The following is a 9362-nucleotide window of genomic DNA, read 5'->3' as shown; positions in this document are numbered from 1 at the left end:
AACTTCATGCTCTTTCAAGACAGGACTTTTTGAGGACTTCTGTAGCCAATGAATTGAAGAAGTAATAACAGAACCTGAGGCCTGATGTGCATATCACAATACTACTAGAAAGCAACTGGGGAGGAGGGAGGGCTGTATCTGTAAGCCAGGGCACAACATTTTAAGCTTTAATGTAGAAACTGAAGTGTCCGGTGCTGATGAAAATAGGCTGAAGCATAAAATTCAGTGTAGTCAGAGGCAGAGCTCTTCATGCTTTTTACAGTCTTCCTTTAGGGGACCAGAAGAAAAAAGAATGACTACAGGAGACTCAAAAATAGGATATTAAAAGGATGAGCAAAGGACAATTTCAGCCTACCCTCTGGTGTGTGACATCCTACGTTTTAGAGTGCTCCAGTATGATAAAAATTCCACAGACCCTCCAGGCCTAGAGGAATTTTTAAAAAATATGAAAGAGTTTAGAGCCACTTTGTGTTACAGTATTTTATTTTAAGTGTATGTAGTTTCACAGCTTTTGTGGTGCCAAGGCTTTTTTTCATTAACTTTGTATTAGATATTATGAAGTAATAGTAAGCTATTAGCTCACTTCCCTTAATACAGAACTATACAACTACACAAAGCATTTATGAATTAGTTGATCAGACTTTCGAGAGACCTCAACCCATGAGAATGGAGTAATAAACCCTCTGTGCCAAATTCTGTCATAAATTGTATCTATATGACTCTGTTGCTGCCTGCAGTTGTTTCAGTAGGATTTTGACGGTAGAAGAGGAGAAAACAGAATCCAGACTATTGATACAAAGGTCTCCTAGTGCATGTGCAATAAGTACTAGCTTTTCTCCCTTTTCAGTCTCCTATGGCATGTTCTTGGAGACCAGTCCCGATACAGCCGTGTGGCTGGGTCATTTCCCCAGGCTGACTGAGACCCCCTCTGCACTCATTTGGAATCTGTCTGCATGAAGTTTCCTGTAAGATCAAGACTTTTTCTGCTTGAAAAACAAGACAGTCTAATTCATTATGTTTGACTGACATCCAGAAAAATTAAGCTTTAACTAGAAGAATATTATGTTACTACTAATAATGCTAATATTCATGATAATATTATTAGTACTACATTTTCCTATTACATTACAGTATTAAAATATGTTATTATATTATTTTTATTATTACAATTTTTTACCTAGTCTCACTGTAGTGAGACCACTTTTATATGTAGAGAGGGAAACACTTTTCAAAAATCTAGTTTCATTGCTGCTGAAAATGGCCAGTTTTCCAGGCTCTGGCTTTCTGCAGGGATAATCCCCAGCACAGTAGTAAGCCAAGACACCGCAGACTGGAAACAAAAGTGTATGACTCAAAAGAAAGGCTCTCATTCATGGCAGAATTACTGCAGCAGATCACACTTCTGTGCTGGGACAAAGCAATCTCTAGAATGGTGTGATCTTGGCTGAGAAGAAACAGTTAAATCCAGTCCTCCATCAGTTTGGTTTATGGTGTCTCACAGGCTGACAGGAAGGTCAGTCCCTATGAAATAGCTCACCTTTCCCCAAGGAACCATGAAAGGCTGTGTGGTGCTCCCTCGTCCAGGGGTAGCCATGAAGGAAACGGGTTATGCACATGCAAACATGCTAATGTAGAGGCGTCAAAGCAGCTGCCGACACTCCTTGCTATTTTGGCACCTAGAATCCCTTTTTTTATACAGTAACAGGTACGAAGTGTATTTGAGCATGGCAACTTATAAAGCCATATTAGATTTTTATTTTTATTTTTTAAATGGCAACACAGCAGTGGAATACATAGACTTAACCTTAGCAAAATAAGTATTCCTTGCGTGCTGTACATCATGTGATTTATAGTAAGGCTTCAGGAAAGACCAAATGAAATCCTGGAGTGAAATTGGCTCAAGATGATCAAGAGTAAGATTAATGATCTGGCATTCTTTACCCATACCATTTTTAGTATTTTACTGGACAGAGAAGTCACTTTGATACTAGAAGTCCTACCTATACATTTATATTTTAATCTACTTGTTTTTATATTTTTCATATACTACAATTTACATGCATGAATAATCTCATAGTACAGAGCTGGTGGGTGGTTTGGAGCTCTGTTTGTCTATGGCTGCAGGCACATTTCAGTTGACTGCAGGACTAGGACAGGGTAAAGATACAGTGGATGCTACAAGGAGCTCATGTTATCTACAGCTGTCAGTACTTCCTAGCTGTCTTTAGGACCATGACATGGCACAGGCTGTGACATGGCCATAACATCACCAGGGATGGTGCACAGAATTAATATTGCAACACTGTGACATGGGTTTTCCAGCATTCAAATGAGAAGAAACAATAAAATAATAGCTAAACTAAACTATACAAAATAAAGTAAAAATAACAAACAACAGAAACTGGTAATGCTGGGGTGGGAAATTAGCTATAGGATCAAATTAAAGAGTAGCAGCTCAGCAAAGATTAAAAGAGAAATTGAAGCAGCAGGTATTACCCACTGCCCCATTTTAAGGTTTTGTGTAGTACTTGTTGAGTTTTGTGTATTTGAAGGCTAAAGTCTGGAAGAAAAATGTGTGTTGCCTGAAAGTGTTATTTCACACATTGAAGATGTCCAACACCCAACTCTGCAGCCACCCAAATGGGCTAGATGTTTTAGATACTGTTCCACATAAACATAGTTCTCTGTTTCAAAGAGCTTAGTAGCTGAAGATGTAAGCTTACAAATGTCTATATTCAGGTATGGTGTTCCTCATGTTATGTGCAGAAGTATTTGCAGGATTGGGTTCTGTATAAACAACCAGAAAATGGACATTGCAGACTTGAAAATCATGACACTCAGTCTTACTTCTAAGGCCATTTTTTTTTTTTTTTACCTTTTTGGATTCAGAAATCAATGGGTTTAATACTCTTCAAATGCAGATTTGCTTGGAGACTATTCAGGGTTCTGAACTTGGGAGAGACTCTGGCAAATATCTTCTACTACATTCTTCACTCCAAAAGCCATATCAAAATGTAGCGGTGATGTAAAAGACCTTGAGCAAGAAAATTTCCCTGTTGGGAGTGTGCTGGAATATGGCTATAAGTGTTTCTGTAAGGAGCCTTTGCTACGGACAGACTGGACATGGCACATCAGAGCTAGATTCACAAGAAATCTCTGGTAATGTTTTGATCAATGTCTGTGGTAAATCGGCTGGTTCTCCAGTCCTAAAAATAGCGATAACAAGGTATTTTGGGAGTCAGTTTCATCTTATTTTCCCCAAAGTATGAAGTGCCTTCATGAAAAGTAGTACAGACTATCACTTGACATTTTTCATACAAAACCACCGATGACCGTTCACAGCAGAGCAGGCCCTGTGCTGCCAGCAAAGTCGGCCCTTCACTTCATTGTTTGTCACTGAGCTGTTCCTACCCCAAAACATCACAAACTAGACCTGCTCCCCTAACCATAGTCACTCTCCAAAAATATTTCCCTGGTGACTCTAATGGACTTTTCTATCAGTGTTTTAGAAGCCACTGCCAGTCCCCAGGCGGCTCCTCAGGCAGGTCTGCTGGGGATGCCGCTAATGGTGGGGCTGACTGGAGCGCCAGGCCCACGCCCAGCAGGCCCCAGCTCACAGCATGCTGCTGGGTCTTTTTAAATGTTCCCTTTTCCCAACACAAACCAAAATAAACAGAAATGTCTGTAATGATGATGAATGCCCACCAAAGGCTAAAATAATGTGCAAGTTTCTAATTTGTTTTTAAATATAGCAATTTTATTTGTGAGGTTTTTTGTGCAAGCCTCTCAAACACCATTAAACTCATACTCAAATATTTACAATGTGTTTATACTTACCGTGTTCACCTCTGAACAAATTGTTTGACCTTATTTGCAAATGTGTTACAAGAACTCCCCATGACAGATGATCTTTCATAGGAAATCACAACATGTAAGTGAAATTGAAGCTATGCTGCTGCCCTGTGCAGTATATCAAAGCGCTCTGATCTCCCTAAAACATAAATTTGAAGTGTAGCCACCCTGGCAGACCCTGGGTGGAGAATGAGGAGAGTCCTCCTTTAACCTTTAGTGCACAAACGTGCACTTTACGGGTCAGTTTACACCGTACAAGATGAGGGCACTCTGACATGCAAAACCAGAGGGGTTGATGCTACCCAGTCACTCAAATCACATAATTAATGTGCTTCTGGGTTCCAATAATAAACAATTCTGATGGCTACTCACTACAGCCAAACTTTCCTGGCTACGTAAACAGCTCTTTTTTTAAAAATGGCTCTTATCCAAAATGAAGTTTTTCAGCTATCAACCAATCCTGCTGTGAGTTTATATTTCAATGGTTGGGGGGACCAACTCGTTTAGTTTCCCACTGATTACATTAAGATTGAAAGAACTCATTAAAGAATTATTTATGTTTCTGTATCTATAAATTTTATGCCAACATTTGCTCACATTATCTCCAGACACAGTAGTCACACTTAAACCATGTAATTTTAGCTAACTAAATATTATTCTAATTATAGAACTAATGGAAGGTATGGAAAACAAGAAAGAAAAAGTGAAGGAAAATTAGGATAATTCAAAATATGCTTTTTAATATGTAAATGGCTAAAAAAGATCATCATAGAGTAAGAGGGGCCATACTTGTTTTGTGTCTTCCTCCACTGAGGAAATGAAAAGCTCATTAACAAAATATTTCCCATTTGCCCACCAATTATTTTCATCAGATACTTCTTTCATCACTTATCAGATTTACCAACTGAGCTCTTACTGCAAGAGATGCACAGCAGTGCAGCCTGTCCTCCCTCAGGTGACACTGTGCATGCAACTTTCTGGGTGAGAAAAAGGGTGAAGAGTCCCCTCTGCCTAGTGTCATAACTTGGTTCTTCCTTCCATGAATTTTATCTTGACCAGTTTCCATTAATATCATCGAAACTGCTATAAATCAGAAATCATGATTTACAATATCTGTGTCCAATAATACAATCAGGCCAATTGCAATTCTTCGAACAGGAGTCTAAATGATGTCTGTTCCCAGTTTAGACACAGTCTAGACACACTACATGCATCATTTTTTAGCCATCCTAAAGCCTTTCTGGAAGGACAATAATTCATACTCATGTAATCATTGGCTCTTTGTTGACATGACCAATAAGCAAATCAATTGGTGTCAGCTGTAGTGGTGATTTTGTGACGGGAACATCTGTCCGATTTATTCCTGATGAGACTTAGTCTTGGTCACTGTTAATTGGGCTGGGATGAAAGCTCCAGATCCTGTTACAGGTCCTTGGAGTAAACTAGTTACTCATAATTTTTTCACATGGTTATCTCCTTTGATTTGTAAAATTGCTTCCACTTGATGTTTTGGGCCCAGGTGCCTTTTGAGGAATAATAATTTTGCAGCAAGGCACTGACAAAGCCTGATCCTCTCTACCTATCCCAATAGTTTAGGAGATGTTATATCTTCCCCAGCCCTTCATGGTTTAACTTTTCATGTCTGTTAATTAATCATCCTGACACACAGAGTTCAACCACACCAAGAAATGTTGTAAATATCCTATATATAGTTCTGCAATAAGACTAGCAACTAGGGATTTCTGCTTTGTTCTTTTATCACACATATGTTTTACTTTGACGTAAACGCTATTTCAAAAACAGTAAAAAAAGCTTTTTTTTTTTGTGTTATGCATAGATTATTCCATAAACATATGCATCCTGTCAGACACAGTAATAATTAGAAATAGCTGTAGTTTCTTTGCTAACTCTATATTACTTTAAACTGCTTAGATTTAAAAAAAAAACAAACACAAAACAAAACAAAACAAAAAAAATGCTGAAGTCAAATGCACATCCTTTTTGGAGTAATGTTCTTGATTCTGCATAGAAGCTCTTTAATTTAAATTCATTTGCCTGGAAAAATCAATAGGACTCACTTAAAACTTATTAGTAAAATTAAACAAACAGTAAGCACAATAATATCATTAAATATTTTTAATTGTACAACAATAAAATTTCAGATTCAAAATCCATCTGGGCAGAATGGTTGAAGTTGTTTAAATCTGAAAATCTCTCATGTGAAATTAAAGATGAAATTCAAAAACATTCTTACAACATCTCTGATTTTGTTGTCATTCGTAAATAGTTTTTGCTATTGAGGCAAACACGTGACATATATCAACTTCAACTCTACCATGTAATTCCAGTCAAAGAAAAATTTAGGATCAGGAAAAAAAAATCTTTCAGAGTGAGAATGCTTTTAAAAGTCTTTTGTTCCATGCAGTTCTGTGGATAATATTGGAGTGCTCTGTTAAATATTAACGCGTGTATTTTTAATTAAACATCTCTGAGTGCAGGTGGTACTAGATGGTCTCTTGATAACAAAGGCAAAGTTTAAAGGTTTTATTTGCTCTTACACCTGTTCATGCAGTGAGAGTTCTGTAATAGTTAAGCATAGCAGTGCCAAATAAAAGAGAAGTAAAACTTTTAAAAAACAAAACAAAACGAAAAACACACAAACAACAAAAAAATGGCTATCATGTTGCTAGCAGGTTCATGTTCATGGTATTTAAAGGATTGGATCCAAAAATCAGTCAATTCTACAAAATTACTCACAGTGCATTCAGGATGTCTTGGGCATTTATATATCACCTGGAGTTTGTTTGGTCTGGCTGCAAGGCAGAACATCTTGGCCAACCTCAAAGCCTCTGCAAAATGCCACAGGTCCAAGTTGCATTTGTCCCTTATTGCACCTTACTAAGATTCATGTTTTGTGAGAAAGCATTATATCTTCTCATTGAGCTAGACAGAGTCCTGTGGCTCTAAACTCAATGGCTTCATCTAACCTTGGCTGTTAAGATTAGGGCTTGAGTTAAAATGGGCAATTGTGCTGACCCACTCTGTGTCTTTGTGTCTTTCACTTTCAGCCCCCCCACCCCCCCCCAGCCCCCCTTATTTTTCTTGTTTATTTTATAAACAAACTTTTCAGGAAAATTCTGCTTTGCATGGAGTTGTGCCAAGTGACATGCTTAGTGAACTGTGCTACCCTTGGATAATTAAGAAGAGCTAAAAAACAGGTTTATTATAAGAACTTTAGCTGCAGAACTATTATTGACTCTGTGTAACTACCAACAAAACAACCCCCCACTGATCATTCTTCAACTTGTACTTTTGAATAACGTTAAATGAACAAATCTTAATGTCTCTGACAATTAATGAAGTGGGATGATGAGAATTTTTATTTTTATTTTTAAATAAAGATCAAGAAGTAACCTTTTTTGCCAGATGTTTTTAGTGCAACTTGACGAAACCAAATGGCACAACATCTTAAAATCAGATTTGGCTCAGTGGGAATTTCTATTGCATTTTTATTTTCTCCAAAATCATACCAACAAGCAGAGAGCAAACAAAAAATATTTTTCTTTGATGATGTTGCAGATACAGTTTTTAAAACCATTCAGATGGATAGCAGATAATCTGACTTTTATGAATCTCATAGCGTGTCTGTGACTGGTGTATTTGAGATAATATCATAGTTATCCATCACTGAGAGACTGGCAAAGATGTCTTCTCTTTAATTCTTCTCCAAAAAACATGGGATCTGGTCTACTTCCCCTTCTCCCCTCTCCTCTGAGGCCAAGGAAATTCTTTCTATTTGATCTTCCAGTATTCAAGGCAGAAATAGTATTTCTGCTATTAGGGAGGCAGTGAAATTACACTGATTCAGCGTTTGGGTCTATGAAAATTTAGCACTGTTAAAATGATTGATGATTCCTTGATTCCTGCTGCTACCTGCCCCTACAGTGCAAGTGGTGCCTGACAGAGTTCAGCATGAGCAGGTAAAACTGAGTTTTTCTAGCTTGCCAAGCTCTGCTAGTATTTTTATGACCAGATGGAATTCTAATTCAAAAACAAACATGTAGCAGGACTTCCAAGTTTAACTAAATATCTTAATAGATAAGTAGATAAATCACTAATTACCTGCTGCTGATTGCTCATTGTTCATTGTTCATAAATAAATGCCCTTAGAAATCCTTCAGCAGTAATGATATCAGCAATACTTATCAGAAGCAGACTGATGCCTTTTGTACAAATGACTCTGATAAAGACTCTGCAAAGCAGAGCAGACAACAATTTGAACAAGTGGAACGAACAAAGAGGTGTATGGCTTATCTTTTGTGGCATTTTCCATGGCTTCAGAGTGTCTGACTGTGGAGCCAATGGGAATATGCACTTTCCATGATAACAGTTACATATGTGGCCTGCTCTTTTGATGTTGTGTCCATCAGAAAATGCACAGCCTCCTGTCTGATGATGCAGGACAGGGCAGCTCTGGCACATGGGATCAGCCACCACTTCATCTATCCTGGCCTCAGAGTGGCAGGTGATTTAAAGCTCTGTCTTAGGGTGGTTTTCTACATACAGCTGCCTCTATTGGTTTATTGATTTCTGGATAAATGCATTTTACTGTCTTTTTCTTTCTTTCCTTCCTTCCTTCCTTCCTTCCTTCCTTCCTTCCTTCCTTCCTTCCTTCCTTCCTTCCTTCCTTCCTTCCTTCCTTCCTTCCTTCCTTCCTTCCTTCCTTCCTTCCTTCCTTCCTTCCTTCCTTCCTTCCTTCCTTCCTTCCTTCCTTCCTTCCACAGTAGTTATCACAATTCCCAGTCCCAAAACAGGAGCCACAGGAGAAGCCCTCAGGGTCACCATTTGTCACTGTTCTGACTGCTAGAGCATTGTTTTACTATATTTGCACCATGCTGTGGGTTTCCTGTAAGGAAATACTAGACATTATTTTAATTCTACTTTTTATGTGATGACACCCACATTGTGTCCATCCAGATCCTTCTCCCTGGCTTCCCATCAACAATTTATGCTATCTGAAAAAAATGAGCTTTTCTCTGTCCTTTTCTATTTAAATCTATTCTTATTCTTTCATGTTCTATCTTTGCTGCCTTCTTTCCCATCCTCCCATCTTTTTCACTAGAGGCTCTTTGCTGTGCACATTAATGTAGTATCTGGCCTTGTGAAGGCTTGTTTTTGATCCCTTTGAAATAATTGAAACAAATCTACAGCTAATGCTATTTGAATTTAAGTTTGCACTTACTCCAGAGTGAGCTTTCTTGATATTGCACTGTGGTAGAGCACTTTCATAAAAGCAAAAACAGAGTGGAAGGCCAAGAAGTGTTTTCTATGGTAGTCTGCATTCAAATTAAAATAACGATTCTTTGCTATTAGTTGTATAACTTTATAAAACAAAACAAAATACTGGTGAAGATACTGCAGCACAAGGAACAACCTTCTAGTGTTCATTGCATGACAGCTTGTGGAATACAGGTTCTAGGAGTGGATGCAGAATTCCTATCTGAGCCATA

Source organism: Aythya marila, assembly GCF_965140915.1.
Source record: "Aythya marila genome assembly, chromosome: 3".
Taxonomy (NCBI): domain Eukaryota; kingdom Metazoa; phylum Chordata; class Aves; order Anseriformes; family Anatidae; genus Aythya; species Aythya marila.
The sequence above is the reverse complement of the archived record's forward strand: the minus strand, read 5'-3'. Positions refer to the sequence as shown.